This window comes from Arvicanthis niloticus, chromosome 6, assembly GCF_011762505.2.
Source record: "Arvicanthis niloticus isolate mArvNil1 chromosome 6, mArvNil1.pat.X, whole genome shotgun sequence".
Lineage (NCBI taxonomy): Eukaryota > Metazoa > Chordata > Mammalia > Rodentia > Muridae > Arvicanthis > Arvicanthis niloticus.
In genome coordinates, this window is record NC_047663.1 from 88,480,185 (window position 1) to 88,504,677 (window position 24,493).

The 24,493-nt window shown below is 48.4% G+C and overlaps 2 long non-coding RNA genes across 4 annotated transcripts; one reads left to right on the forward strand and one right to left on the reverse strand.

Annotated features, from left to right (window-relative positions):
* The first annotated feature begins 4,478 nt into the window (after positions 1-4,478).
* On the forward strand, positions 4,479-9,947 carry LOC143442849 (uncharacterized). 3 transcript variants are annotated; one of them, XR_013111390.1, is made up of 4 exons: positions 4,479-4,618; positions 5,384-5,431; positions 7,458-7,652; positions 7,988-9,947. It is a non-coding gene; the product is annotated as an uncharacterized LOC143442849 (long non-coding RNA). The 3 variants fall into 3 exon arrangements; XR_013111391.1 differs by having other exon boundaries at positions 4,482-4,618; positions 5,324-5,431; XR_013111389.1 differs by lacking the exon at positions 4,479-4,618 and having other exon boundaries at positions 5,156-5,431.
* Positions 9,948-14,211: 4,264 nt separating this feature from the next.
* LOC143442851 (uncharacterized) lies at positions 14,212-20,863 on the reverse strand. The gene is made up of 3 exons (XR_013111395.1): positions 20,727-20,863; positions 19,721-19,805; positions 14,212-19,302 (listed from the first exon to the last, which is right to left on the reverse strand). It is a non-coding gene; the product is annotated as an uncharacterized LOC143442851 (long non-coding RNA).
* Positions 20,864-24,493: the final 3,630 nt, after the last annotated feature.

The window sequence follows — 24,493 nt, forward strand, 5'->3', positions numbered from 1 at the left end:
AGGCAGGTGACATTTCAGGCAGTGGTAAGCCTCAGACAACGGGAAAATACAGAGAGGGAGGGACACTGGCAATATAGGCAAAAATCTTACATTTGGAAATGAGACTCAACTTGAAATGTGTTTAATCAGAGAAGGTATCAGCCCTATAGCTGGAGAGGCCAGAGGCTCATGGCCCTGTCACCCTGCCTGCCTGTGGGGTGGGCTCATCCTCAGATGAGACTGCACACAGCTACCTTGGCCCCAACCACCCAGGCCTAGTGGATTTCTTGTAGGAATGGAAAAAAAAAAGTGTCTTCACCAGCTTTCCTGACAGTCTGGAAACTTATTTCCAGAATGTTCCAGTTCGAGAGGCCATCAAGAGCCCTGTGTAAGCCTAGGTCATGTGACCATCTAACCTGAGAGCCAGGACAGAGGGAAGGAAATGCCCTCCACCTCACCCTAAGCACAAATGGGCTGCAAGTGGGGAAAAGGGCTCTCTAGGGAATATGGGTGTGTCACTCAAACCGAGGGTGGGGTGCAGAGCAAATAAGAACTTCAGGTGTGCCTTGCAAATGATGGGCCTCAATGCAGACGTCTGGGAGGTCAGAGCAGTGAGTGCCGAGCAGGCGCCCCGCGCAGCTGCCCCAGCTGAGATTCCTTATGCTACATGAACGTAACTCAGCAGAAATGCTTAGTTTTGCAACAAGATTCCCTCTGCTTTCCATTGCTCCATGTCCCTGGGGCTGCCCAGCTTCTGCTAAGAAGTACCGCTCGCCCTGGTCTCCCTGGTCTCTGCCAGGCCCCAGAGAGGCTCTCTACTCTGCCTGCAGTCTTTCCTTTGCCTAGGCCTTCTCTGCCCAGGGCAAAATCTGGTGACTGCTGAGAAAACAACAACAAAACAAAGGCCACCTTGCTCTTATGATGAGACTTTCAGTCAGCAGTGTTGCTGTCTTCAACTGTCCCCAGGCAGGCAGAGAAAGACCAGGAAGGCTCCAGAGACCATCAACCCAAGAGGCTGAGTCTAAGGTGTCAGCAGAATCTCCCCCCCCCGACCCCCCACACACACCAGGCTCAACATGTCTAGACACCCACAGAGGCAGCCCAGGAAGGGGGGAGAGCAAGGGTGGTCATCCTTGAAGGCCATGCTGTGAGAGGAGACTCCACCCACAGCAGGCTTCTCCTGGATACATCCGAGCTCAGATGGTCTGAACCGCACACTGGCTGAAGAACGGGAGGAAAGAGAATCCTTTGAGGTGAAAACCAAAGACATCCTGGGGATGAACACAGAAACCAGACAAGCCAAAACTGAGCAGCCTCACTGGGAAGCGCTGACGAAAAAGGGGGAAAGGGCAGTTTTGGCAGAAGCCGCGGTGCAAAAGGGCTAGGTGGAGACTGGGGTGTGGGGAGAGGAAGCTGGGGTAGCCACAAGACCACTGTTCACAAGTTCCAAATAGGAGTGTGTTGAGGCCTCCGTATCACCTCTTCTCTTCCAAAATGGAGTGTACTGAATGGGACACCCCCTTCCTTCTGAGATGGACTCTAGAAGGACTCTGGCCTCCTGGGAGAAGTAAAAACAGCCTGACTTTCTGGGAAAGAATCTTAACGTGAACATATTTCATGACTTTTAAATCAAGGTCTCTTCTGAGAAGGTAAGATGGTGGTAGGTGCTTGGACGGTAACCATAATCAGGCAGACAGGTGCATGGCCTCCACGCTCCCATGCTACGTGGCAAAGTGGTTGAAGTCCGTTCATCAAGGAATGCTAGCTACGATATCAAACATCCCTGCCATGTTCACCCCAAAGATCAAAACACCTTTCTTTTCCTGCTTCACTTGACACTTCAAATTTATCATTGAGAGAAATGTAAAAGCCATTTTTCCCCCAGAGATTCCTAGCTGGGTTTGTCAGAGTTTTTCATTGTCTGACTCAAAAGTTATGTGGCCTGGGGCTGAAGAGATGGCTTAGTGGCTAAGGGCACTTGCTGCTTTTGCAGGGGACCTGGGGCCAGTTCCCAGCACCCAGATAGAGGCTCACAACCATCTGTAACTCCAGTTCCAGGTTATCTGACACCCTCTGCTGGCCTCTGCAGGCACCAGGAACACACATAGACCAGTTGTAGATAGACACACACTAAAAATAAATATATCATTTTTTTTAAAATAAAAGTCTGGTGACCTCAGGTCCAGGGTGACCACAACTGTGTTATGAGATGGCATGCTCACCCTAAAGGATGCTCTGCTAGGCCCACAAGGTCCCCCTCTTTCTGTTGCCTGTGCTGGGGCCATGTGTGGCTCCCAGGAGCAGTGAAAACATAAGCTACAGTGTCAATGACAGCAGCCAATTGTACAATGGAAGATGTCATTTGTCCTAGCTCCTCCACAGAGCCTCCTCAGGACCCAGAGCCTGGGTGGGGCTGCTCAGCTCTCTGGGTGCCACACCAGAAGATAGCTACTTCTTCATTCCCCAGAACCTACACTGGAGCACCGGGAAAGAGCTGGACACCAAACCCTCAGGACAGCTCTGTGCAAACTCCACAGGGCAGCTACCCTTGACCAGGGCCTGCTCCTAGGTCATCTCTTGGCTATGTGGTCTACACTGGGGAAGCCTAGGAGGAAAACTTAGCATCCAAATTGGATCCTTGGAGCCCCAGGGCTTAGAGCTCACACATTGGGCACATCCCTGCATCCCTCCTGGGATGCAGGACCCACCCAAGGGCAAAGCCCCACTGACCCTGGCCAGAAGGTGCTGAATGGTGAATCCAGGGAAAGCAAGCATATTCTTAGTTTCACAATTTCAAATGTAATCTGAAGTAAGCATCCAATCCTTTCTGGGCTTCACATCTGGAAACTACTTTGAAGCTTGGGCACAAGCTGCTGAGTCTGGTCTTGGCCAGTGGGTATCAGCCACTAGCCATGGTTTCCCAGGCCACCCTGTCATAGCGAGCCTCAGAACAGAATATCTGGACTTCTCTAAACAACATGTTTGTGACTGAGAAAGGAACAGTCACCCTCAGCCGAGATTTCTTCCATCTGTGACCTGTGATCATAAACACAAGCAAACCCTGACTAGCCTGCCTGGCAAGACTCACCTGTCTCCCAGGCAGGCCAGGTCTCTCACTGATAGCCTAAAAGAAAAATGAGTAAATTGGGGAAGTTCAGAAGGCAGCAGATTCCTGACTAAGTGCAGAGAAAGCCTGACAGGAAGCTATGAGTCTTGCAGGGCTCAGAGACAGCTCTGGAGAGGACAGACAGCCAGCCCTGGAGAGGACAGACAGCACTGAGGAGGGGAAGGGAAAGGAGGGAGGGTGGGAAGAGAGGGACAGTGTAATTGTAACTCAGTGACTCTCCCAAGCGGACCGGACCTTGATGCTGTCCACACTTTACCTACATTTTCTTAGATCTACAAGGGCTTCCTTTACACTTCTTCCAATGTCCCAATTCAGAAGAGGACAGAAGACCACTTTCTTTGTCATGTCAATGAAAGACATTAAACAAGCAACTAATCTTATTTTTTTTTTTTATTCTATTGATAACTAGTTACTGGGTCCCACTATATCCACCAAGAATGGAAATCCCTCTATGGGTACCAGCATCTGGAGATGGTCATGTCCCTTCTATAAAGTGGCCTTGGGTTTACATAGCACTTGTGAAGTCCCTTCTGTTACACACTGACAGGCACACCCACGTCACTTATCACGGGGATGCAAGGCAAATGCCAGGCAAATAGTTGTAGAAGGTTACCTAGGGAAAGAGAAAAAGTCTGTCTGTGTTAAACGTAGATTCAGCTCTTGGTTTTCACAGCGTTTAAATCTGTGATTGGTTGAACCCACAGTGAAACAAAGGGCAAACTTACACACATATATGGTATATAAAACAGAAACAGGTTCATCCACAACACAGCAATGTAGGACTTGCTCTTGTCTGCTGATTAACTGCCCTGGTTTGTGGCCAATCCAAGCCTCAGAGCCTCGCTGGCCAGTCACAACACACAGGCCAGGGCTGGAATCCCCAAGTCAGGGTTGTGCCTTACCCAGCAGCCCCTCTGCCTTGCTTGGCAGCAGAACTTCCCGCTGCCAGTCCTCCAGCTCCCAGCGCTGACCACGAGAACTGCTTAGCCATCTGGTTTGACCTGATTTCCCTCCTTTTCTTCCTTATACTGCAGGCTTGGGAGTCTGGGCCGGTGGTGCGGACGCAGCTGAGCTGGCAGATCAGTTGGGAGGCAGACTTTGCTCTTTTAGAGGCCAGCAGGCCGTCCCCTGGCATCAGGCCACTGGGGCCTTTGTGAAGGTATTTGTCCTAAAGACCAGCTATGCCAGCAGGCAGGCATGGAGGGCAGGCAGCTTTGCTTCAGGTTGCTCCGGTCAGTGAGCACTTGGGGCCACCTGCCTAGCTTTGTGCTGAGTCCTCTGTCATCTTCTCACCCAGATGAATCCTGTCACGTCGAAGGCTAGGCAAAGAGATCCATTCGCTTACTCACTCTTTCATTTAGACTTTCATTCCATCCAAAGCTGCCGGCACCAAAGCAGGTTCTTACATTCTTATTGTGAAAGGCATTCAGCCTCAGTGTGGTATAGGAAGAATCTTCAGCTGACGTGTTTGGATTGCAGAAGAACAGGAGTAATGGGGAAATTTGAGAGAAGGTGAGAGTTGGGTGGGGCTGAGTAAAGAGAGCTCTGGCCTGGAAGGGTATTTAGGCAGGGGCAGTTTGGCTGAGCAAAGTCTGGGCAGCCATACAAAGTGGGTGTGTTGGGAGCCCAGGGCTGATTCAGACTGACGTCCCCTGCACAACAGAGGAGGAAGTGGCTGTTGAGAGAGAAGTCTCTCCATCTGCTGAGTGGCCTTAGTCTAGTCACTTGCCTTCCTGACTCTCAGATTGCCATCTTGTAAACCACATTTCATAATCTTCATCTGGCCTGTCCTTTGGGGATCTCTGAGAGGACCAGACTGTGGGCTATGGGCATTGGGAGGGGCCTTAGGGAGGGGAGGGCAAAAGGCCCCAGGGGTCAAGACTGCAGCAGTCACAGGATAAGGAGGAGGAATTCCTGTGGCCAGCAGACCGGCTGAGCTAGAAAGAGTGGGCGCAGCCTGCTTGCTCAGGTGGCTGGGTGGGTGGGAAAGGCCAGGAGGCCAGCGCTTCCTGCAGCCTTTGATTCCAGAGTGTTTACAGGGTGAGGTATGTCGTAGGTCTGGAGGAAAGGCCTGGAAAGTAGAAGAGCTAGTGTGTCAAGGGTGACCCTCTGCCCCCAGCAGGCCTCCTGACTCTTTGGGTAGCACACGGGTAGGGAGAAAGCAACCCCACTTCTAGCTCACCTACAGCCCTCGTAGGACACCGTGTTTCTCTAAAGGCCTAAAGTTGCCACTCCAGTTCTGGCATCTAGAATTCTCTTCCTGGTTGTTCTGGACAGATGATCCACCCTCTTGGCTGTCACCTCCACTCTCTCAGCAGCCCCATGGTGAGTCTATGTAGTCTTGTTAGTTTCATAACAGCCTTCCTCTAACCCACCTGATTCTGGAAGCTTCCTTCAGATCCTGGAGGAACGTTACTACCCCACAGCCAATGAGATGAATCCTTTGAAGAATTTAAACCAAAAGACCAGAGCAATTAGACAGCGACAGCCCCTGGTGACAAGTGTGTACAAGCACTTGCTCTTGCTGACTCTTTACTGTCCCATGTGCTTTATTCCAGCCTGACTCATGTCAGTCTGAGCTGTCAGCTCTGATTTATGCTATAATGTAGAGAAAACAGCATTATGAGGACCCACGTCAGATCGTCTCCTGCAGTTGGGTGTGGTACAACTAGGTTCTTCAAGAAAAAGAAAGGAATAAAAATTAGAATATTTTATTACCTATGAGATGGACCCATGTTCACATGAGGTGACTGCAAGCTCCCATAAGGAGACTGTGCTGCATATTGCCGGCAGAGATTCTAACACCATAGGCTCAGAAAGGTTTCCTAGAGCAGACACGCAGGTGAATGTAAGATACAAACGAAGCTAAGGTGGGCTTGGGCTTGGGCCGGGCCTACATCCGTCCATTCATGTCAGTTTGAAGTCTGCAGCCTGGGTGGCTTAGTGATAAGGACATGTACCTACTGAGTGCAGAAGGCAGTGTGTGTGTGTGTGTGTGTGTGTGTGTGTGTGTGTGTGTGTGCATGAGGATGTTCCCTTGGTCAGGGCAGTGACAGGTCCAGTGATGGGATGAGCCTGGTCATTGTCCTTTGCCGTGCTTCCTCCAGGGGAGGTGGTGGAGGGCTGGAGCCCTGAAACACTGGACTCCAGGCTGCCTCCCTGCTGGAGGTGGGGAGGGGGCTGTGTTGTGGTGCAGTCTGCAGAGAGAAGTGAAGAACAATTTGGAGCCCCCAGAATAAGGAGAGCTGCCTTTGTCTTCCCTGAAGCCTGGTACCTTCTTGCCACCTGAGGTGCTTTGCATCCACCTGGCAATTTTAAGCCATTGTAGCAAACATTACATAAAGACCTGAGGTATAAGGCTGACTAAGAAACTCGGTTACAAATTCACCCTACACACTCAACTGTCCCAGAGATGCCATGTTACCTTTACTTCATTTCCTGGAGGTCAAAATAATGTGACCCGAGGTGACATTCCTGCTGCTGTGGGCCAGACATGCCACTCCCTGAGGGAGAGGTAGGGAGGGCCTTCTTCAGGACAATAAAACTGTCCACCATCTACCCCTGAAATGCATCTGCACTCCATCATTTCCCTCAGCCGCACGGTTGAGCGCCTGGTCTCTGGGGTACCTGCTGGTCAATGTCACCCTCAAAGTTAGGCTGGAGCAGCACTGAGTTAGACACATCTCTTGACCACTTCCACTGGACACTGCAGGCCCCCACCCTCTTCCCAGTCCTAGGCAAATCTTCTGTCACATGGCATGGGAAAATATATGGCATTTTTTTCTTTCCTGGAGCCAGGGAGGCAGCCTGTACTTAGAACCTTCTAGAAGGCTAGAATAGTGTTAATGTTGAAGGAAAGAAAGTGCAGGCAGGGGAACACAGCATGGAGGAAGCCCTTGCAGCTCTTATTGACCCCCACAGGTGCTCCTAGTGGCTATACTACCCCCTCCACCTCTTTCCCAAGAGAGACCCTGAAGTTACATCCTCAGGAGTCCTGTGTGTGTCACATGTCCCCAGATAAGGTTACAGTCAGTGTGAGGCTCCAGACTGCTCCCAGTAAAGCTTCTTTCCATACCCTCTCAGAAGGCTACCCAGGCCAGGCCATAGCTAATCCTTCTAGAATTTTCCTTGGTAGCTCTAGGCTTTTGCTTCTTGGATGCACAAAAAGGGCTCACATGGGCTCAGATCTGACCGTCTTGCTTTCTTGGTTAAAACTCATGCTTCTCCACTCAGATTCTCAGGCTCCTTGTGACGGGCTCCCGGATTGTCTTTTCAGCTTTGATCCTCAACCTCCCTCTTTTCCCTATTGGCGTGTGCTTCCAAATCTCACATCCTTCTCTCATTTCTCCAGGGTGTTTGGTCCACTGTGACTGTGCAGCCTCCTTCCTCCTCAGCTATCTCAGGCCTTCTATGGTGCTAGAGTGGAGTCAGATGACCAGAGTCCCTGGGCCCTGAGTCAAGAGTTCTGCTCTGTGCCTGGTGTGCGGCCTTGGGCTCCTCATCTGTAAGCTGGGCACAGCACAGTGAAGAGCCAGCAAGAAGACAGGTATATAATACTGAGAGTAGAAATGATGTCCCGAGAGCTCAGTAAGAAGAGCCATTCCTCCACTCACCATCTCTTCCTTGAACATCCCTCAGCTGATTAAGCAGAGCATAGATTGTTTAGCCAGAGAGGAGCTGGGCAGCCAGACTGTCCATGAGGCTTGTGTGTGATACCATATAGAGGATACAAGTGGCGGCCACAGTCGATGGCATTTACTATCTGCCAGGCACCCTGTGAAATGTATTAATCTGTTTCATCCCCAAATCCATTAATGGGAAGTTTGTATTTTATTTACTTAGCCAAGCCAAACTTATCAAAACCTATGATTTTTTTTTCAGTGTTAAAATGGAGCCAACATGATAGGCACTCCATAAAAATTGTCTTTGACTTGGAATGTTCCTTATGTCCTGGGCTAGTGATGGACCCTAGGAGTCTTCCTGGAGTTGAGGGGTAGCAGTCAGTTGCCACTTGGTGTCAGTTCCGATTCCTGTGGACCAACGATGCAGTGTCCTCTGCCATCGAGTGTGGTGCTTGGTGCTTCCCACTTACTCGGCTGAAGAGTATCCGTCAACAGATTGGCCTGCAACCATGTATGAGAGATACCTTCTTGCTTGTTAATTGATACAGAAGAACTCACCCACCATGGGCAGTACCACCAAGGAGGTGGATCTGGGGTGTGTAAGAAAGCTGAACATAAATCAAAGGGATCGGGGCCAGTGAGAATCGTTCTGCTTCAAGTTCCTGCCTTACAGTCCTGCCCTGCCTTTGTTTGCTGTGTGCTGTGGCCTGAAAATTTAATCCAAGTAAACCCTTTCCCCCATGTTGATTTTGAACAGAGGGGTTAACCTTAACAAGAAAAAACAAATTAGAAGAACACACACACACACACACACACACACACACACACCACACCACACACGCACGAGCACACACATGAGCACCAGAATATCTAGAAAACTTGTTGGAAAGGTAGAAGGAGGGGAGAGACAACCAACTAAGAGGCCAATAGCAACCACTTATCTCCACCACAGAGAGCAGCACAGGGTGCACCTCAGTGTCTGAGCTCTGCTGCTAACCTACTGCACTCATCAGCAGTGTGGACCCAGGGCATGCTGGCGTTTCCTCAGGTCTGGGAGCTGTTTCCTCTCCTTAAGAAGCTTCGCTTCACAGCAGTCCCAGTGGTCAGGCCTGGCAAAGAGCACAGGTTTGTTCTCTCCGGGGCTGAGACCAATCCCTTATCTCAGGTACTCTGACCCCTGATCTGGAAAGCTGCACACAGGTTTTTGGGAAGTCTTTCTGACCTCCCCTCCATCTGGTCTCACTCTCCAGTTCCTGTTGCTTCGTGACTGCATGACTGTGCTGCGTGGTTACCTTTTATTCCCACAGACTGTGGAGCACCTGTTAGTCTGTAAAATTTGCAGTAAATTTGGTAAGGAAAAATATTTAAATCGATGACAGTGAATAATGCCTGTAAGTGTTCTAGGGTTTAAAACATATCCTCGGTTTACAGGTGGTGACAGCTAGGCCTGCTGGCTTGTGCATCCTAGCATGCATTCATCCATTTGAAAAATATTTATTGAGCAACTACAGGAACTGTGCACTGTGAGAATAGTTATGTGCCAAATAGGCATGGTTCCTGTACTGAACCAGACCACAGGGCAGGACTGGAGAGCCAGAGGCCCAGTAGTTAAGAACCCTGCTGCTCTTGCAGAGGACCTGAGCTCTGTTTCCTGCACCTACAAGGTGGCTCAGTACTACCTATAACTCCAGTTCCTGGGGAACCCTACACTCCCTCTGGCCTCAGAGGGTACTGCATGCATGCGATGCACATACATTCACACAGGTTCACACTCATACACATAAATAAGAAAAAAAAATCTAGCCAGGCATGGTAGCTTGTGACTTTAAATCCCAGTACTCAGGAAGCAGAGGTAGGTGGATCTCTGAGTTCCAGGCTGGCCTGGTTTACAGATTGAGTTCCAGGACAGCGGGAGCTACACAAAGAAACCCTGTCTCTAAACAATCAAACAAATAGAAAATAATAAATAAATAAATATCCTTAAAAACATTTTAAGACTACAGGATAGAGGTGGAAAGTGAATTGAAAGCAATAAAAAGCAAAATAACTTTATGTGGCAAAAGTGGCAAAACACAAGGTGCCGAACAACAAATGCTTTAGGCAAGGGAGCCCTGACGGATACTTCCACACAGATGTTCACAGCACCACTACTTACAAGAGCTCAAAGCTAGAAGTGAGCCAGTGTCCATCAACAGTGATAAAATAAAACGTGGAATGACTGCTGTTGTCAATAAGATGTTGTTCGGCCTTGTAAGGGGAAGGTGTTTTGGCCCCACCCACCTGAGCTTTGAGCATGTGATGTTGAGATCAGCCAATCAGTGTACAAAGATAGAACATGTGATGTTGAGATCAGCTAATCAGTGTACAAAGATAGAACATGTGATGTTGAGATCAGCCAATCAGTGTACAGACAAAGGTAGACAAAGATAGTGCTTCTAGTCCAAGCACTTGGAGGGCCGGGACAGGAGAACAGCGAGTTCCAGGACATCTTGGGCTACATAGCAAGTTCCAGGCCAGCCTGGGCTATACGGCAGAACCTCCTCTCCAAAATAAAGACAAAACTGCATTGTTCCACTGAAATGAAGTCCCTAAAATAGTTGCATAAAGACAGAAAACGGGATGGCAACTGCTGCTGAGGTGGGGAAGGGAGTGAGGAGGAGCTACCTGGGGGCTGATGGTGACAAGATGAAGTTCTGCAGGTTGGAGTACAACATGGAGTATGCCAGCACACCCAGCCGCACTTTGAGACAGTCATCATGGCAGACTATGTGTTAGGTGAAGCTATTTTTACCATCCTTTATATAAAAAGAGAGAACAAGAGAAAGTAGGAAAGTGATGAGGGAGGAGAGAGGGAGAGAAGGAATGACAGAAAGAGGGAAGGAAGATCCAGACATCCAGGGAGGAAAGTCTGTGCTATGTCCTGGATCCCCACATGAATGTGAATGAGTCTTCCTGTCTCTTGGGGTGGCTGTTTCGTGTCCTGTAAGGTCCTCATGGGACCCCCCACACCTGCACATGGCACACACAGGATGAAGGTTAACTCGTTATCTTTAGTGCTAACTAAACAGCTGTTGGCATAAGCAGAGCAAGTGGGGCTTTAAAGACCCAGCAGCTCCTGCTCCTAAAGGAAGCCTGTATGCTTGTTCTTGTCCTAAGTCAATTCCCTTTTCTAACACTGAAGTGACTTCCTATTACCTAATGAGCACGCCTCAGCTATCACAACTGACCATTCTTCCCCGAGATGCCACCTTCACCTGTCCCCAGGGACACCACATATTTGAGTTTCTTTTTCTCTTCCAAGTATCAACCTCTTGGCCTCCTCTGTGGGCTTTCCCTTGCCTGCCGTCTGTACTTCAAGGTACAATGGCCTCTTTTTCCATTCATTTTTGAGACCTCAGCCAGTCTTTTGGCATCCCCTACTACAAATGCATCCAGAACTGTCCTGTCTACATCCTGGCCATTCCCTCAGTCTGTACTCAATATTGTCTTTCTACTCCACGCTGGCACAAAGATGTCTAACTCAACAGTCTAATGGATGAGCCTAAGATACACAAAATAAATAGGCTGCACCCAATGGCTTAGTTAGGGTTTCTATTGCTGTGAAGAGACACCGGGACCAAGGCAACGCTTATAAAGGACAACATTTAATTAGTGCTGGCTTTTAGGTTCAGAGGTTCAGTCCATTATTATCATGGGGCGGGGGAGGGGGGGTCATGGCAGCATCCAGGCAGACATGGGGCTGGAGGAGCTGAGAGTTCTGTATCTTGATCCAAAGGCAGACAGAAGACTGGCCCCGACGTGGCTAGGAGGAGTGTCTCAAGGCCCATCTCCACAGTGACACACTTCTTCCAGCAAGGTGACACCCACTTCAACAAAGCCACACTTCCTAATAGTGCCACTCCTTGGGCGAAGCATATTCAAACCACCACACCCAGCAATCAAGATTCCTGTTGCTTCAACAAAAACTTGAGTACAATTTTTATTTTTCTATTCCTCTCACATCTCACAGTCAACGCACCAACAAATCCTGCCTGGTCAGCCTTTACACGATACCCAGCATCTATTCATCCAGTCCTAGGACTGCCATATTGTTTCAAGCCCTGACAGCCAACCTGTGCTATTACTTGTACCAAATGAGGATTTTCCCTGACTTTGGCTTAAACTCACCTCTAAACAATTTATTTCCCAAATAACAACCAATGTGACCCTTCAAAACTGTAAGATCACGTCTCTCTGACCTACACCCATATGGCCTCTCCTTTCGTGTAGGTTAAAGGACAAATGTGTATCATGTATCATGTCTGCCACAGCTATACTACCTAGAGGACAAGAGGGGCACTAAGGATGAGAGAGGAGAGGAAGGAGCCTCTCTCCTTCCCCTGAGCCTGTACCCAGGGGGAGGCAAGCGCACACACGCCTTCCTTTCCATGAATGTTCCTGTTACTCAGAATGGAAATTGTAATTATGTAAATGAGAGCCTTGTCGAGGTTATAAGTGAAGAGGATTCGTTGGTCTATAAGATGAATAACTAAAAACGATTATAGCTAACCTCGCACTCCACCTCAAAGGTTTTGAGTAGGGAAAGTAGTCAAGCTCGTGTTTTGCAAGGACATAGTGGATCTTTTTTTAAAAAGCTGTTTTAAAGTTCCCTGTTGCTCAGAGCCCAAGGAATTTTGCCATTCTGTGAAGAGTTCTTCCTACGCATGGAGCCACCCCAGCAACCGAGCCAGCATCGAGATTTCTCCTCAGCCCACACCCCACCCACACTCGCACACTTGCTTTACGGTCTGGAGCGATGCAGTGGTGAGAGTCTGTCAATTATGCAGAGGCATACTCTCAGTTGATGTACGACTTTGCTATAAATTGAAAGAGGGTCCCAGCAACCATTTACTACAAAAACATTTTGTTTCCTTTTAGATCCGGGGACGTCACAAAAACACAGCATGCCCAGGGCCCTACACAGTGAAGACTTGTCTTTAATATTTCATATCTTTGCCCCAAACATTGAGGTGCAACCCCAGGCCACATATCAGACTGAAGCATCAAGACGAACATCCAGCCTTCTGTAATTCCTAACCTGGGTAGCTAGCTAGCTGTTTCCTTGGGAGATTTCTTTTGTTCCCCAAATTCTCTGTGTCGTCTTTGGGTTCTGCATCTGTTTCCTCATTGCTGTGGTGGTGCTGATGGAGACTGTGATTACTGACTTAGGCTGAGGTTTCTAATTGGGAGTAGAGAAGCTGTGTACAGCCTCCTGAGTGGGCTTGTTGGCTGACCAGTCTCACTACTGGGTTAAAACATGGCGAGCTAGGTTTGTTCTTGTTAGTGTCCCTACTAAGGAGTTGATCAGGCTCCTGCCAGGAGTCTATTCCCCCAGCAGCCAGTAGGGACACTTTTACTCTATAGTTCTGTGAAATACAGCTTTGTATTTTTGTAGCTCCCTCCTATGCAGCATGGTGTCTAGTGCCACTAATTCACCTTCCTTAAGGAAGAGCATCCTTGATCTTATCATGATAGGGGAGGGACATGTGCTTGGAGTCCCTGGCAGGGTGACAGAGTGCTGTCGGAGTGGTTAATGCTGATGGAGGTGATACTGATGGGGTCAGCAGCAATGATGGATTTGGTGACAGTGGTGGTGGTAAGCTGGTAGTAGTGATGGTGGTGGGGTAGTGCTGCTGCTGGTGCTCTTGGGAGTCGAACCTGCAGCCATTTTGGCTGAGCTGGTAGCAGTGGTGGTCAGCGGTGCTGTTGGCTGCGGTGGTGACTGTGATGTACTGTGGGTGCAGGTGCAGGTGCTGATGCTGATGTTGGTGCTGTTGGCTGCGGTGGTGACTGTGATGTACTGTGGGTGCTGCTGCTGGTACCTCCTGCTTGTTCTACCTTCCCTTCCGTCTTCTACTCCTCATGCTACCACACAACCGTTGGTACTCTTAACTCCTGCCAAATTCTGGACAACTCTGGCTTTTCTCTTAGGGATTAGGTGACTGCTTCTTGCAGTCCGCAACATTACTATTCATCTACCTGCTTTCCCCTTTACAGAAGTTACCTGACATAGCTACACCCCCATGCTCTTCGTCTTAATAAATGTATCCCTGCTTCTATCCCATGATAATTTCTGTGGGGTTGGGAAGAAGCAGGTTTTCAATAGACGTTCCCCACTGCCTTCGGAACAAGGCTTTGTGTCTTACAACTTCTTTTCAGATTTCTTCTTTGTGTTTGATTTTCTGTGTAAAGAGTAGGATCCACCCCGTGTGTCCTGAGCAAGCTTGCATCCCGGGACTCTATTTCTCAAGATCTGAAGAGTCTGGGGCTCTTCAAGTTTTGAGAAGTTTTTAAAAGAATAGAGCTTTTATTTTTTTTAAACAAAAACATGCTTAAGCAAAATTTTGGAAAATTAAAACCAATTTCAACCATTTACATTTCCCAAATTCTTGTTTTCAATACTGAAAACAAGACACAAAGCAATATAATTGTGTGCTTTTCACAAGATAATTACAGGATTTATTAAATATATTAATTCATAATCCATAGGCAGAGTAGCACAGTAATGAGATGCTGAACCAGGGTGAACTGAAGTGATGGATATGTTCTTTGCATTTCATTTCAACTCATTTAGACACAGCGTTAGAGTCATGATTTCCATAATGATGGTGGCCCCACACATGCTCCACTTGAGCTCATGTGCCTTGCCTCAGCTGGCTCCAGACAGCATAGCCCAGCTTCCCACAGGCAGTAAGAACTTAAGTTGTTTGCCTGTGAGAGAGACAGTGCCATGTGCAAAGGGCCTGGTCTACAGCATGCTTGCTTTCAGCAGCCGCTTCTTGCAACAGAGACAAGCTTTGCCCATGAACATGTCTTGGGACTGACTATCTTCTTGGGCCCTGACAAGAAGACAGAAAGGGGATTAAATGGCTGTCTTAGTTATGCTTTCATTGCTGTAAAGGGACAACATGACCAAGACAACTCTTATAAAGGAAAAAATTTAATTGGGCTGGCTTACAGGTTCAAAGGTTCAGTCCATTATCACCATGGTGGGGAGCATGGCAGCGTACAGGCAGACATGGCACCAGAGGAGCTGAGAGTTCTACATCCTGGAGGCAGCCAGAAGGAGACTCTGATTCCACACTGGGCAGAGCTTGAGCATAGGAGACCTCAAAGCCCATCCCCACAATGACACACTTCTTCCAACAAGGCCACACCTGCTCAAGCAAGGCCACACCTCCTAATAGTACCACTCCTTATGGCTAAGCAGTCAAACACATGAGTCTATGGGGGCCATACCTATTCAAACCACCACAATGACTAAGATGGCTTCCCTTCCTTTAAGATACTTAGTGCTACTGGGAATCCCACAAAGCTTTGGAACCTGGCTGGAGGTCTCTCTTTGCAGCATACTCTAACACTTAAAGAAATACAAAAGGGAAAAATCCACCTGCCTGCTCAAGAGAAAAATATCAGGTTTTGTTTTGCCACATTTTCTCCTTCTCAGTATTGTCACAGGTGTGCAAGTAACCCATGCACTCACGCACACAGAGTCTGGGGTGGGGTGGGGAGAACGTGTGAGAGAGCTTGAAATAAAGCAATTCGATCTGATCAGACTTGGATTCACATCTCCTCTCTTCCCTTTAACAAGTGCATGAACTTAGACCGACTTAAACTTCTGACAGATCCTCTGAGCTCCAGCTTTCATGAATAAAACCAGAATAACAATGGTATCAATTGCATATATTATTTCAGGATAAAATAATGCAAAATAATACATGCAGAATTATGCTGGTCACAAATGCAGCTGTCTAGTGGGTGTTCAGTGAACAGTAGCTGAACAAACTTCTGCCCTTGACTCCTGAATTTAGCAAGTCTTTATTAAGTGCCAGGCAGCAGAGAACAGACGTGGAGAGAGCCAGATGTGGACATGTTCCCCACTGAGGGCAGTGTACTAAGGACTCCATCTCACAAGACCAGCAACTGCGAGGCCTGAATGAACCTGGATTATGAGGGCAGATGGATGGGATCTGGCTGACAGAAGTCAAGGGGGGGAGAGGGGTGAGAACTTGTAGAAAGAAGAGTTGGTACTCTCCGCTTTGTAACTGAACATCACAGTCCAAGCACCCCTGATGCTCTAATTTTCTCATCACTCCTAATGAGCTGCATGACATCATTCGGCTTCCAGGTATTGTGATCTCCCTCACTCTTCCCTGTCATTTGATTTCTCAGCTATCAGTTTGGAGCAATCACAGGCATCACTACAACAAACATACACCTGATGTTTCTTCCTCTCGGGAATTACTTCCGGTCATCCAGCCTGGGTCAAGGGCTATGAGCACTTTTGGCAGCTCCCTGCCAAGTTCTTGTCAATGGGTTCACACACCAGGTGTTATAACTTGATGAGGTTTGTCAGGATGGGCCAAAGTACAACTTCATCGTTGTTCAATTTTGACTTATTTTGATGTGTTGTCTGATGGGGAGAGTGCCCAGTCACCAGGCAGGAGGGGAAAAGGAAGCTTACCTCCCGGGAAATGGTGAAGGGGTGGCCTGAAGTACCAAGCCTACAAGCAGACACCAAGTGTGGCTATGGTGCTGTTTGTACCTTGCCCACAGCTAACTGCACAGGTAGTGAACAGAGTGATAATCACACTGCTGAACGTGCACAGGGGAATCATCATTCCTTACCATGGCTGATTTCTCTTTTCAAAAGGATGGCAACTGTGAAGCAGGGATCCTTTACCAACATCATAATATTATTTGTTGGTCTTCCATTTCAGAGTGGCCTGGTTGGGTTCGTTGATTTGTTGTTATTTGGCTATAATCTATTGTCTTAGTGCATTTCTTGTTGATGTGAGAAAATCCCTGAGACTGGGTGATTTATAAAGAAAAAAAGTTTGTTTGGCTCATGCTTCTGGGGGTTGCAAGTCTAGGAGCCTGCCACCAGCACCTGCTTAACATGTAGGGAGCTCTCCCTCCTGGTGCAGTACCAGAAATCAGACAGGTATCCCAACCCAGGTGTGTCTTCCTGCACTTGCCATCATGGGTCCACCCTCATGACCTCATCTAATCCCAGTCATTTCACAGGTGACACCTCCAGACCCCATGAGTGTGTGTGTTGCACATCACATTTCCACCACATGACTGCGGGGCAGGGCAGGGTGGGGTGGGGGAACACATTCAAACCACAGCATTCAATGGAAGCTCACCCTATGAGAGAGAGACACACACAGAGAAAGACAGAGAGACAGAGAGACAGAGAGACACACAGAGAGACAGAGAGACACAGAGAGACAGGGAGATAGAGAGAACCTGGGGGAAGTCCTGAGCTAGGGGAGGGGAGGGAAAAGGCTCTGTTCTTCTTGTGTGTCCCAACCCCCCACTTCATGGCTGTTGTTCAAAGAAGATGGTGGCAAGATGACAAGGCCAACCAGACACACAGGATCTGGCTTTTCCAGCTCTAGGGGTGGAGACTCTGGAAGAGGGTATGACAGAAGCATCAGGGAGGGGCTGAGAACATGGCTCTGGCAGGGCAGAAAGCTGGTGTCAGCTGCCCAAGACCACGGCACAGGGATTACAGCACAGAGTTTGCAGGAGGAAGAAGCCAATGAGGGCACTGGTGTACGGCGTGAGAGAGCTGCAGCTCTTGGGCTCCAGCGTGGGATGCCTAGTGGCTGAGAAAGGCTGGTGGTGTGAGTGGATTTGAAAACTGTGGATTTCAGCAATGGGTGGACACACCAAGCACCAAAGCTAGATGACATCAACCACCCTTGGGCAGACCCAGCCTGGGTACCAGACTAGACCAGGCAGTCCAAAACATGAAGAATGTGACAGAATTATGACCTCAGTTTCCGTCCATCTTAAACACCAGCTGCTACTGTATGCTGCCCACGTCCATTTACCACTATGACGAGGAAATAATGGAATCTGGGTACTTTATGAAGAAGAGAGGTTCATTTAGTTCACAGTGTAGAGGCTGAAAGTCTGAACGACATGGCTCTGACAACAGCCTCTCTGGCTATGTCCTATCATTGTGACAGCTATGAGACCCACATGACAGACAGAAGGACAGCACTCTGGGACAAGTCACTCTCACAAGAACTATCAAAATACCACAAAACTCCCCTGCTTCCTTCTGACAACTCCCCAGCCCCTACCTCTTAATGTCCTCATGCTGGGGACCATGCTTTTAATACAAGGATCTTTAGGGTACAGTCTGATCACACCTAAACCATAGCAATGTTTGCATTACAGAGGGAAAAGAATATAAAATCCCTGGGGACTTGGGAAGGAGGGAGAAAGCAACAGAGATGGGAATGGGATGACTTAAGAGGAAGCAAGCCAGTGGGTGGGCGTCTACAGGGAAGTGGTTCCTCTTCCTCTACTCCCCTAACCCCCACATTGTCAGTTGAGGCCACTCTGCTCATGAACATGCTTTGTGGAAAATAAAGCCCAGATCCAGTCCCGAGCTGCTGTGGGGGTAGACTTGGGGTGACTACATGACAGCTGGGAACCCTGAGGTAGTATCCTATAGAACCCACCAAGGGTTGTGTCACAAGGTTGCTTGGGACATGCCCATCCCTCTGAGTTAGTGTCCTGAAGCAGTCATGGCAGGGCTCCAGCAGTATACAGCCTCCGTCCTCCTCTCTCTTTGCCCACGTTGGAGCCAGTGTTATTAAGAAAGCCATTTGATTTCACAACCTTCTTCCTGTGGTCAGAGTAGCACAGAATAGCTAGGCCACTGAGTACCTGGGACCATTCTGTCATGTGGACAAGGAAATAGCAGCATCCTGCACAGGTGTGGGCTAGCTGGTGACAACACTAGAGGTGGTGCTGGTGGGTGTGATGTCCAGAGTTGGCTTTCGGCTGTTGCCACAGCTACTGTTCCCTAGCAACAGCAGCAGGCCCAGCTTTGCTGGTGGATCTGTGAGTTGGAGGTAATTACCTGCCACCGATATTTCCTCTAGCAGTCCCTTAAGGTGATGTGATAGAGCTTTGACCAGTGGGGCTTAAGTGAGAGTTCTGTGAGAGCTTCCGGGGAAGTTTTGGTTTACCTCATTTTAAAAACTAACTGGTCCCACTCTGGTAACACGCCCACCTTCAACCTGCCTGGAACTGGTGCTCTGAGGGCACCGAAGGTTTCGGTGTTTGCCAGGAACCTTACAAACCCAGGCAGCATCCTACCCACAAGCCTCATGCCCAGCCTGGCATTTCTTGCTTTTTATTCCGAGACAGGGTCTCACTCATCTGCTCTGGCTAGTCTTGCACTATAGCCCAGGCTGACCTTGAACATGCTATTCCCCAGCCTCACCCTCCTGAGTAGCAATGGTTACTCATGCCACCAGGCAGCCCTGGCTGGTATCATGTGACTCTGAGGGATAGATATGAGGAAAGAGGCCAAGGGAATCTGAGTCACTGGCCTGGCATTTGTAAGCCTCTGAAGCAAGGCTACCAGCTACCTGAGTTAGACTCTGGCTGTAAATGAAGTTATGTGTCAGCTACCTGCAGCCAAAGACGTTCCTAACAGATCCAACGCTGAGCTGCTCATGGAGTGAGAGGCCCAAGTAGACACGGAGGCTCCACAGCTAGCAGGCCCTGCAAAATCATATGCTATACATTTTGGTTCCCCCAAAGCATCCTGACAACATCATCCCTCAGAGATGACTCAGGGAATCACACCCCTGTGCCTCTCAGAGCTCAGCTGACTCGAAGGAAGTGAGACCACAGTAGTATTCGAACAAGTCTCGAGAATGTGGTTTCCATGGAAACCGACAATGGCGAAATAGCAATGGAGGAAAGGAGGCAGTTGAACCACAATGCTGCAACCTTGAAAAATCCCAGCACACCTCTGTCTACTAAGGCAGTTCACTCCCACCTGGTTCCCAAGGATCCCAAGGGCCTCTGCTCACCTAATCTAGTCTTGCTGCCTAATCCTGTCTCGCTGCATCTTTCCCTGAGGCCCAAGATGACTGTTGCATGAGCTTCCCGCAAGTGACAAGCAATTCTTAGTTACCGTGTTAGTCCCAATGCCCAGCTGAGCCTGGCATGGGCTAGGAGCCCAATCTGGAATGGGAGGATACAGGAAATGGATGCAGCTCCTGAAAGCAAGAACAGAGCTGTGGGTTTTCAAGACTGAGCTGTTAACCTTCAGTAGAGGAAAAGATGAGACGGAAGTGCTCGGGTGAGCAGCTGCCACTTGGGTTCTAGAACCCTACGATGGCCTTGAGTAGTTTTGAGACAGCCTTCCAGCTCTGGCTGGCTGGTCCCACTTGGGTTCCTCTTCCACAGTGTGGGGTTAACTCTGCTGCTTTCACTGGACAGATCCATTGTCATCAGTGGGGGCTGCTTCTTGTATGGCAGAGGAATGGGGATTGCAATACTCCTGCTTTTGTGTCTGGAGACCACAGTCTTCTCTCTCTCTCCACCAAGGCTTGTCACACACTGCTGGCCTCACTCCAGCATCTGACCCAGTTAACCTGAGATTCGGCCAGGGAGACATTTCTAGCAGGCAGTGACTGAGCAGGGGATGCACAGGACAGATTGTACTTTGTAAAGGTGTTGAGGAGGAAAAGAAAGGCAAAGAGAATCACAACAAAATCCCCAACAAAATCCAACTTCTTAGAGGTTCTTCAAAGCATACTAAGGCTTGTGCCACAGGTGGAGAAACAGGTCCAGAACGCCCCCTTGTTTTCCAGCCGCTCTGTGAAGACAGCTGAACACGCTGTGCGCTGAACAGGACATTTATCTAGCTTTAGCTTCAGAAAATAAGATTAAACTTTGCAACAAAATTGCCTTGATGAGGTTTCTGAATGCCTACTCCTTAAGGCATTCAAACTTAAGGAAGTTTGTAGGAGATGGAAAACTGGGTATCTGTTCTGTTATTCCCCAACTCCAGCCAGCTTAGCTATTTACCCCAAGAGAGCATATGAATATTCCCACTTTCTACTTTTGCTGGGGCCCAGCAGCCTTATTATTTCTTTTTAAATTACTACTATTATTTGGGTTTTTGAGATACTTACGGTGTAGCTCTGGCTAGCTTTGAACCCAGAGATCTTCCTGCCTCTGCCTCTGAGTGCTGAGGCCGAGTGCTCAGCCTTGACAGCCTTGTTGTAAAGCTGCAGTGGCCAACACTGTATTCAGAAAAGTGTCTAGACAAATGGAGCTAGCCCGTGAGTATGAAAACACCACTGAGACACGTGGGGGTTGGGGGAGTTTCTATCAGCCAGGCTCAAGAGCCAGGCTAACTCAGCAGCAAGGCTGCGCTTCCCACCCTGGTTAACAAACAAACAAACCTCTGAGCAGGTCACATGGGTAGCCAGGGAGACGGTTTTTGAGCATTTTCCATTCGTGAACTTGGTTATGCCTGCAACAGTACATGTGTCCCTCAAAGTCTACGTTAAGTCCCTGACCTTGGGTGTTCCACCTCTGTTCTCCCAAGGAAGGGCAGAGGGTGAAGCCCTACGTGGCAGGTGAATTTGGCAGGTGGCTGCTCCATTTCCACAGCTCGGTTTGCATGAGATGTTTTAATGACAGGAGACTTAGCCAAAGAACCACTGTGGTTACCATGGCACCGTGCCATCCAACACAGCTGTGGAGCCACCCAGATTTGGAAGGGGTGTTCTGGGGGCCTGGGGAGTCGGTCCCAGCGCTCAGATAGGTGTCGACAGAGGTCAGCTGGCTCATCATGCTGGGCGTGGCTTGGCATCTGCTGAGCAAACAGGCATAGCATCTTCCTGGGAGGCCACCTTGACACACTTTGGCCTAACCTGTTCTCCCGAAGCTGAGGTTTTGTAAGAGGCCAAATTCCAGGCTGGGGCAGAGTAAACAAGAGGGCATGGCTAATGATTGGTGAGTTTGCCTGGAGCACAACTGACCGCACATTTCAGAGGAGACTTTGGGACCGCACCTGGCCCCAAGCCAACTGTTTATAGTGAGGCTATGAACAACCAGGGGCTTCTAGGTCCCCATGGTGTCTGCTGGTGATTTTTCTCTGTCCTTTGAAGAGTAACAGAGACATAACTGTTATAAATTTGGAGTTCTCTGGCCTAATCTGCTTAACAAGTAAATAATATCTTTCTGCTTAAAACCTTACACCCATCTATCACTTCACGGTCTTCAAAAAGATTCCAAGTTTTACCCTGGTTTCAGTTTTGGAAGAGCGGGATTGGCAGTCTAAGCTCAGAGAAGGGAGTGACTTGACCAAGTACACACAGCCAGGAGATGTCTGGGTCAGAAGTTGAAATTTTTCTACAAGCAAGTCAGGCAAAAACAGTGCTTATATTTGGTCTTCTGGCCCAAGAGATAAACTTCCCCTCTGGGGAGAGAGACTTGGCCTAGAGTTGGAGGGTACCAATGTATTTCCACCTTGGAACTAGCTCAGAATATTGCCTCCATCTTTTGTTTAAATGTAGCCACAGCCTTCCCAATTGCAGTATCTATTTGCCCTCTTTTGGGGGGTGCTGGGGACCTCATACTTCTTAAGCAAGCACACACCAGTGAGCTCCATGCCTAGCCCCACTGAGAAGTCAGAGAAAGCAGAGAAACCGATGGGCTAGACAGTTGTTTCTGGCCTGCTACCATCCTGCCATCTAGATCCAGGCTTTCTAACCACTTACAGTTTTGCACTTGAGAGACTTCAAAACACACACACACACACACGTACGCACACACAAGTGCACAGACACACACACGTGTGTATACATAAACGCACACACATATTTTAGATTTGTTGTTTTATTTTATGAGTGTTTTGTACGCATGTATGCATACTGTGTGAATGCCTGGTGCTCTCAGAAGCCAGCAGGCGTCAAAGCTCCTGACACTGGACTTATGAACAGTTTTGAGTTATCCTGGTGTGCTGGGAAATGAACCTGGGTCCTCTGAAAGAACAGCAAGTGATCTTAACCACTGGGCCTTCAACCCTGTGCTTGAAAAACTCTAGGTATATAAATTAGGTTAAAAAAATCAAGCATTTACTGATAGTAAATTATAAATAAATTTATTTTAAAATAATTCTTACCAGTTATACACAAATAATTTTAGTGTTGCTTAAAGATATGCTTATGTATTCTTCCACAGAAAATCACTTCTCTGCTGGTGTGCTGATGTCAAGGTATGCAGAGAAACTTTAGGATTTCTCAGAGTTGGTCAATATTTTGATTTTATAATGGTAAATGTTGAGAACACCAACCTACATAAGTTGGTAATAAAACAAGGCAGAAGAGTGTTTAGGGCCATTTCAGAGCTTGCTGGGAATTTTGTCCTAACCCCAAGGCAAGATTCATTGAGTAATTAAAAAAAAAAAAAAAAAAAGACACTCAAATGTAATGTTAATGTAACTCAAACAGCAAACTTTATAATCAAACTCTGTATTACAGCATAAGCCAGAGCTGTTCTGATTGGCTGTGTGCATGCCAGAGCTGTTCTGATTGGCTGTGTGCATGCCAGAGCTGTTCTGATTGGCTGTGTGCATGCCAGAGCTGTTCTGATTGGCTGTGTGCATGCCAGAGTTGTTCTGATTGGCTGTGTGCATGCCAGAGCTGTTCAGATTGGCTACGTGCATGCTGAGAAGAGGCAGGAGGATACATCTGAAGCCTTTGGTTGTTGTACTTAAGCCATTCTGCTCCTGTGAGAGAAGAAAGCTTTGTCTGCACAGTACGAACATGGAAACTGAGAACACGGCAGTCTCGGACCTGAGCCGAGGTGTTTCTGGCATCAGTCAGCGCCATTGTGCTGAGTGAACTCAGGAGCCGTACAAAGTGCTCAGAACCAAGTGTGCAGTGAGGTCAACATGCCAGAAACATGGCAGGCCCATTACTCCTTTGGTTTGAGCTAATTCGGGTCTTTGTGTGCTTTACCGTCTTTACCATTGTCAACTTTACTGTGACCCACATTTAGTTATGTGACTCTAAATGGGGTGTCCAGTCTTAGTTTTGAAGTAGGATCTAGGTGATAGTGACTCTATCACTTACCACAGCAAGTGGGTTAGATTAGTTTTCTAATCTAAAAAAAAAAAAAAAAGTGGAGATCCTCAGGGCGCCCACAGCATCCACCCATGCTTTTGAAACTACTGATTGTAAACTTCTAGTTCTCTGATTGCTACTCAGCTGCTGAGGACCCATAGGCCAGCTTATGTATGCCCCTTCCGGGTACCCCATGGCCTTGCCCTGTTGGCCCGTCATGGGTCTCCCCAGGCCTCTGGTGGGTTCCCCAGCATCCCTGTCTAGTGCAATTAGCTGCCTCACTGGCCCTGTCCCCTGCAGGCTCCTGGGGAGACCAGTGCCCGGTAAACAGGCTCTCCTAGCTGCTTCTCCACACCTCTCAGGTTGTGTATTGTTTCTCCTGATTAATTCCCAGTTAGTGCTGGGAAGCCCAGTTTAAGTTGGATTCTGCAAGTTCCCCAGAGCCAGGTCCTATCTACTTTTAGCGATTCTTGTGTGTGTGTGTGTGTATCTTTCAGGAGTCCACATATTGCTATCCTCCTGGCAACACCATATGACACTGGTCTTGGTTTAGTTTTCCTCACTCAGAAACTGAGGTTGCATGAGGCACGCCCAGCTAGTGAGGGATGGGTGAGGATAAAGGTGCCTCTCCGATGTGTGGTAGTCAGTAAGGTCATGGCCTCCATTTTCTCCCCCACTCACCCTTAACTCACAGCCTTGCCCCTGTAGAACTGGAGTCACGTAGGAACAACAAGGCCACAAATATACTCCAGGCTTTGCCTTCCCAGTTGGAAATCCAGATTCTATGGTATTCTAGCAATGTCCAAGTCAGGCCAGCAGCAGTC